This window comes from Phoca vitulina, unplaced genomic scaffold (assembly GCF_004348235.1).
Source record: "Phoca vitulina isolate PV1807 unplaced genomic scaffold, GSC_HSeal_1.0 scaffold6, whole genome shotgun sequence".
Classification (NCBI taxonomy): Eukaryota; Metazoa; Chordata; class Mammalia; order Carnivora; family Phocidae; genus Phoca; species Phoca vitulina.
Window position 1 is genome coordinate 43,858,559 of NW_022589709.1, and position 7,967 is coordinate 43,866,525.

The 7,967-nt window shown below is 31.3% G+C and overlaps 1 pseudogene; it reads right to left on the reverse strand.

The window, feature by feature from the left end:
• Positions 1-6,915: 6,915 nt before the first annotated feature.
• On the reverse strand, positions 6,916-7,027 carry LOC116632523 (annotated as a pseudogene).
• Positions 7,028-7,967: the final 940 nt, after the last annotated feature.

The following is a 7,967-nucleotide window of genomic DNA, read 5'->3' on the forward strand; positions in this document are numbered from 1 at the left end:
CAATCTTAAATTCCTATGACACATATATTGTATATCACAATATTATGTTTTTTAACTTAAATTTTTTTTGATGTCTTGCTTTTTAGTTTTTCTACCCCCAATGAAGGTGTAAGTTTCCAACAACACATGGTTCGTATCTTGTATTTCATTATCAGTATTAAACTATAGCGTATAGCAAAGTTCTTAGAATAAACTATATGTTGCTACAAAAAATGATTCTGGTTTCCACAAATAATTTGTAGGTTACTGTATAGTATCAGGCTTTAAAGTTAAAAAAACTCACTCTGATTACCTTTACTGGCTCTGGAAAGCTCTGCTTTTAGGACCAGAAGTGGTGTTGTTGACTCATGATGTTTTTATCTTTTTCTCATGGTTCAAAAAGTATTTTTATCAAGATATATATATATATATATATATATATATATATATAATTTAGCCATGGGAAAGAAGAAAATCCTACCATTTGTGACAACATGGATAGAACTTGTGGACATTATGCTAAGTGAAATAAGTCAGACAAAGACACATATTATAAGATATCACTTATATGTAGACTCTAAAAAAGCCAAACTCAAAGAAACAGACTAAAACTGGGTTACCAGGGACTGGACCTTGAGGGAAATGGAGGTGTTGGTCAAAAGATACAAACTTCCAGTTTTATGTTGAATAAATTCAGGAGATCTAATGGACAGTATGGTGATTATAGTTAATAATACTTGTATACTTGAAAGTTGCTGAGAAAATATTTTATATGTTCTCATCACAAAAAAAAGAAATGGTAATTATGTGACAAGATGGAGGTGTTAGCTAAAGCTATGGTGGTGATCATTTCACAATATATGCATATCAAATCAACAGTGGTACACTTTAATTTTATTTATTTATTTATTTGGAAGAGAGAGAAAGAGAGGGAGGAGCAGTGGGGAAGGAAGAGAGACAAGCAGACTCTGTGCTGAGTGTGGAGCCTGACGCAGGGCTGATCTCATGACCCTGAGATCATGACCTGAGCGGAAACCAAGAAGTGGAGGCTTAACCAGCTGCGCCACCCAGGTGCCCCAACAGTGGTACACTTTAAACTTAGAAAATGTTATATGTCAATTATATCTCAATAAAACTGGGGGAAACCATAATTCTTAGATAGATGATTATTTTATACAATGGATCAGTAAATCAAGAAAATAAAATGTAATACAGTACCAGAAAAGCTTAGAGATACTTCTACATGAGATGTGTTATATAGAATAGATGAAACCATTACCTTCATTACCTCTTTCATGAATATACAGATGTTATGATGTTCCAGAACCATTGATCTGTCACCTCTAAGGGGCAGTAAATCCCAGTTTGGTGAACAAACACCTATGTTACAATCATCAGAAATTAATACACCATGGACTGTTTATCCTGTGAATGACATGTCATAAGTGGAAAAAGCTTTTGACATATTTTTCATTTACAGAGACTGTTCTCTTAAAATTTCTCTCATGAATCAGAATTGTAGCCCGTTTAGCCCAGAAGCTTCAAGTTAGTGGCAGTACATAATATCCTCCTTTGTCATTTTTGAAGCTATTATTTCCATCCATGTGAGTTTATAATAAATGAACTAGACTTGCTAACTAGATGGGCGATCACATTGGGGATTTGTGTTTCCAAGCTCTTATATCCCGTGTAAAAATTTTCAGTGAAAAGCACTGAAGTAAAAACTCCATACAGTGTGTTTTCAAATAAAATTGTAAATATGCCATTAAAAACAGAAACTTTAGTGGTGTCAAGTCAGGGCGAGGTGCCAGATTTAGATATGTCAGAGATGATAGTAAATGGTTCATCACTTTATATTACGTTATTTAAAATAAGTGATGAGACAAAACTTAATCCTGTAATTGCAAACACTGAGAGTATTTAGTGTGAGCAAAGTATTTTTCAAGCATTTAGCAATTATTCAATCTTTAAATAATTCTGTGAAGTAGGTAGCACTATGAAAAGAAGAGAAAGTGATAAACAGGATAAATAACTTGCCCAAAGTATCAGATAAGAAATGAAGTTAGTTTTCATAGGTAAATAGTCTGACCCTGAGTTCATATTTTTACCAACTATGCCATATTATCTCCAATACCCAATGGCACTTGATTATAGGACTGTTTTTTTAAAAACTATTGTTCTAAAAGGATATGCTGTTAGAGTATCCTACTAGTATACAGTTTTCCCTTTTCCTGATAGCTGATTTATGGTCTCAACAGTGAAAACTAGTGCAACATATTAATTGGATATTCTCAGGCAGTAAGCCTGCAAGCACCTGCTGCAACCCACTGAGCCAGTAAGAACTCTTACTCCCATCCTGTTTTGAGTTGTGTTTTTGTTTTTGTTTTAGTAATATGTGGTGTTTTGCCTCAACCTTTCCCCTCGCCATCTCTGCCATGCTCTTGAGAAAATTTGTAACTTATGTTGGCTGATATATTGTGACCAAATGCTATTAGAGACTTGATGTTAAAATCAGATTTTAGTAGCACTAGAACCTTCAGGATGCAGTAGATAAAAAGAGTTAAAGAGCAGCAAGTGGTTGGAGTTTCAGGGAAGCCCTTTGACATAAAAGTGCATTATAAATACTGAGTATAACTTAGGAGAAATGACCAATAGTTGTACAAATGAAAGGTAGAAAAAAATATGGCTGGGGAAATAGCATCTCTTTGGAGCATTTGAAAATCATAAAAGAGTATTTTCCATAATGGATAAAATCTTCCATTTCTATGAAAATGCATCCCCCCCCCCACCTTACTAACAGAATATGTCCGTACTGATTAATATGAATGAGTCTAAAGCAAGCTAATGGATCCAGTTAGGGTCAATTTTGAGATTAAACTGGTACTGCAGGTTTGGGGATAAATGAAATGAATGGGTGTTTGGAAGAGAGGGGCAAGGGAAATAATGTGCCATGAAATGAAAAGGAATATGAAAAATGAAAACGTGCCCTTTATGGAAAACTGGGATGATAGAAATAAATTCTGATTTCTGACTTCAAATCTGTGAGGCGATTTTAGATACTAGTATTTATAAACTTAGCATGTATTACCCTGTGAGTATTTTTATAGTATGTATTACTTATGTTAAATTTAACTTCAGGCTGCAAATTTACTCTGCCATAATTCACTTTAGTAATAATGATTACTTACATTCTTTTACATTGTTACTCATTTACCCATTTCCCAAGTTAGAAAATGATCTCTCTTTCAATTTATGTCTAAACCTGTGATTACTATTTCTGACATATTAATATTATTTGTGATACTGTTAAGCTTTAACATTTCAGAGTTAAATGAGAGCACTGTAACTAGTATACTCTTCTCTTACATGCTATAAAGGAAGTGGGTAAGATCACTAAGGATAGAAAGAAGAAATGGGAAGGAAGAAGACTATATTTTTGTCTTAAAATAATCTTCACAAGTTACTGTATTTCTCCATCCCTGGTACTGATCTATTTTCCTTCCCTGTATTTTGGTTTTTATATGATTTACACCTGTATTTCTCAATGGAGTTTCAACAATATTACACAACATTAGAAACACATAATTCTATTATTATCAGTGATAGTCATGCATTGGAGCAGAAATATGGTACCACATTCCAGACAGACATATTTGATATTTGCTGTTTGATACTGTTTTAATGTTACTCTATCATCATTATCTGATATTGTATAATGTACTTGAGAAAAATATTGTCAAGATGCTAAAAAAATATGATATGTTTTTAAATGATGACAAGTTTCATCCCTTATTGGTATCCAGGGAAGGAAAAAATTATATTTCTCACTGGAAAGAAAAAACTTCCTATTATGAAATTATTTGGGGACACATGCATGTGAATTTTAATAAGGCCAACAAAAAAAACTCAAAATATGTTTGATTATAAAAATAAACATATTTAAGAGGACTTAAACTCATAATCCGCATTTCCAAGTAAAATGCAAGAAAATATCAATTTTGAATTGATCTTTTGAAAATACCAATTCCTTTTTAAAATTCTCAATTAAAAAAATTAAATCCATTATGTTTCTATATAATTAAAATAATATTTGTATTCTGACTTCACCATCAAGTTTCTATGTGGCAAAACAAAATTGCTTAACTTAACACATTTAAAGTAATTCATACCTTTTGGTATTAATATTACAAATATAAACAAAATTATGACAGCTAATACAAATAATTTATGTATTTTTCAATTGTGAAAAATGATTTGTCATATGAAAACTCTAAACAGGAAAAGGATATTAATGCTAATTGTCAGAGTATCTTAAGAGTAATTATCAGTTTGGATTATAAAGGTGAATATTAGAAGCATTCATAGCAGGTCTTTAATATTTTAAGTAGTATTTTGTGCCCTTCAAGGATATATACATATGTAAGGGACTATATAGGCATACTAAAGTATCTGGGGAAGGGTAACTCAAATATTTCAAGGGTATATAGATATACAAGGAAATATATTAAATATACTAGAGTGGAGATAAGAGAAGGAAGGAAATAAGGGTGCAGTCTTGCATGCATTAATTATTATTTTATAGAATTAAGAGATGATGAGCTTATGTTGTTGATCTTGAAAAAATATATACAGAGAGATAAGTGTGGGTTACATTTTTTCACAGAGCTAAAAACCTAGACCTACTTTTATTTTTTTTAAATATATTATATTTTAGAGTGGTTTGATGCTGTCAAACAGAAATGATTAATACACTTCCTCAGAACAAATCCTGCAGATTTTAAGTTATTTAAAAGAAAATTATCATGATAATTCTACTCCCAGCTATTCTGGAGAATTTGGAAGTGGACTTTTTTTCCTTCAATAAGGAAATAAAATTTGGGGAAATAAAAGATATGAAAGAAGTATTTTCAGCACAGAGATACGATCTTTGAAAACAAGGAAGCATAGGCTATCACTTATAATTACCACAGCTTCTAGCTTAAGAAAATATCCAAAACTTTGTGAGTAAATGGAGCCAAAACAAAGAGTGACAATTTCACTGGCTAGAGGAAAAGAGATTGAATTTTAGAATGGCACAGAAGACTGAAATTTGAAGGATGGAGAAATGGAAGAGAAATGGTTGCCAGGAAGTATTAGCAATTTGGGTCCCTGAAGAATCTTGAACAGCATATGCTCTGGGTAAGCCTCTGTAAGTCCTAGCACAGAACAGCTACTGGGGGATCTGGATCTGATTGGTGAACAAAGACTTCAAGATCACTGAGTACAGAGATGTCGAAGTCTTGACAGAGTAGAGAGATCTTGGGAAGCACCCTGGATATTCAGTTTGCACACAAGTTGAGACTGCAGAACGTCTATGACTTATGAAGTGACCTAAACTCAGCCTAAATTAAAGTGTTCACAGAAGCAAAGTGATCTGCCAATAATTTAACTGTCTGAACAAAACTCAAGACTCTTTAAAAAGAGGTAAAATAATCCAGAGTCTCCAAATAGCATCACGCAATTAAAAAGAAAAACTACCATACATGTAAAGAAGCAGGAAAATGTAAAACACAAGCAATAGAACAAAAAAATCAAATGAAGAACAGATAACCCAGATACTGGAATTAAAAACAAGGTATTTAAAATAATTATTATAAATATGGTAAAGAATTAAAGGATATGAAATGCATGCATATAAATATCAGCAGAGAATGAGAAACTTGAAAAGTTAATTTACAGACACAAAAACATACATACACACACAACTAAAACTTGTCCAAATCTAGATGAATAACAGAAACCCAAAGATCCTAGAATATTAGTGAAACCCAAGCAGGATGTGTATAAAAAAAAATGAAATGTAACTCATCATAAACAAATTTCATAAAATCAAAGATATATGTGCTCATCTTGGTAAGGAGAACAACAAAAATATTTACAGCTTACTTCTAATTAGAAACTACAATAGGATCTGGAAAACAAGAGAATTTCATCTTTATAGTACTAAAAGAAAAAAAGTATTTCTGTATAGTATTATATAATATATATTATTGTACATATAAGAATTATATATATGTATTTTAAGTTTCTTACTTTGTGTATGCAGTAGCAAAATATCAATTCAAATAGACTATGATAAGGTAAGGTTGTATATTTTAATCCCTAGATCAACCACTAAAATAAAAATAGATGCATATCTCAAAAATAAAATAAAATTCTAAAAAATATTTGAATAATTCAAATGATGACAGAAAAAGAAGAACAAAAAAAAAAGTGAACAAATCAGGAAAATAGAAACAAATATCATGATGAAAAAATTGAACCCAACCCTATTAGTTATTTCATTAAGTGTAATGAACTAAACACTGTCAATTTAGCAGAATTTTTTTCAGACTAGATAAAATTATATTTATTAATTATATGCTAATTGCAAACAGTGTTTTGGAAATAAAAACACTGTTTTAAAATAAAAGGATAAAATGTTTCATGCAAACAGTAATCATGAGAATCATGTTAAGTCAATTTATGCTTTCAGCTCATAAGGCTAAATAAGTAGGGGAAAATTAAAGCCAATAATGACCAAGAAAAAAGGAAAAAAAAAAAGAAGGAAAAAAACATTTGAAAAAGTGAATTAAGTCAAATGATACTTCTTTGAAAAGATCAGTAAAATTGATAAACCTATAGCAAGATATATTGAACAACCCTATGCCAATAAATTTGATAACTTCAAACATGAACAAATTCCATGATATCAAAAATTGCAACTCCTGACACAGAACAAAAGAGGAAATCTGAATAAACTTGTATCACACAAAACAGTTAAATTCATAATTTAGAACTTCTCACAATGAACACTCCAGGTAGAAAGGTAGTCACTGGTGAATTCCACAATATACTAAAAGAAGAAATAACATCAATTTTTAGTAGTTTTTTCAGAAAATAAAAGGGAACATATTCAGCTAGTTCAATTAAATCAATATAAGCATGTAATCAAAAATTGATAAGGGCATTATTAAACCGATAAGAACAAATACCACACTTGATCTTAGCCAGTAGGCTGAGAAGCAATGGGGCATTATGACATAAGAAGATTACAGAACAACAACCCTAATAAAAAATAGATGAAATGATTCTCATGAAATATTAACAAATTGTATCTAGTATTATGTAATAAAATATAATTTATCATGACTATGTGGAATTTATCCAAGGAATGGAAGGATGATTTAACATTCAGAAATCAATACATGTAATTCACCTTTATTAACAAAGTTAAAATATGTTTATTTGACCATTTAAATAGATGTAGTAAAACATATGATGGATTTAACAATTATTTATGGTGAAATTCTCAGCAAAGTCTGAATAGAAGGAGACTTTGATCCAGAGAATGGCATTCATGAAAAACAGATACTATTAAACTTACAAGTGAAATACTGAGTATTTTCCCCTAAAATTAGGGCAAAAGGCAAGGATACCCACTCTTACCACCACCAATCATTATTTTACTAATGATCCTAACCAGGAAAATGATGCAAAGAAAATATTTAAGGGGGCACCTGTGTGGCTCAGTCAGTTAAGCATCTGCCTTTGGCTCAGGACATGATCGCAGGGATAGAGCCCAGCATCAAGCTCTCTGCTTGATGAGCCCGCTTCTTCCACTCCCTCTGCTGTCCCCATCTCCCTCTCTTGTGCTCTCTGGTGTGCACCCTATCTCTCTTTCTGTGTCAAATAAATAAAATAAAATCTTTAAAAAAATAAAATATATAAAAGATTGAAAACAGAGGTAAATGATCTGTATTCACAGATATCATGATGCTTTATTTGGAAAATGTAAAGGAATATAAAAACAAAGTCATAGAACTAACACATAAATCTAACAAAGTCATAGAAAACAAGGATAATACACAAAGATCAATTGTATATGTACATACCAGGAACATACAAATTGGAAAATGAAATTAGGTATAAATACAGTTTACAATAATGTTGACAAGCACTAAATACCT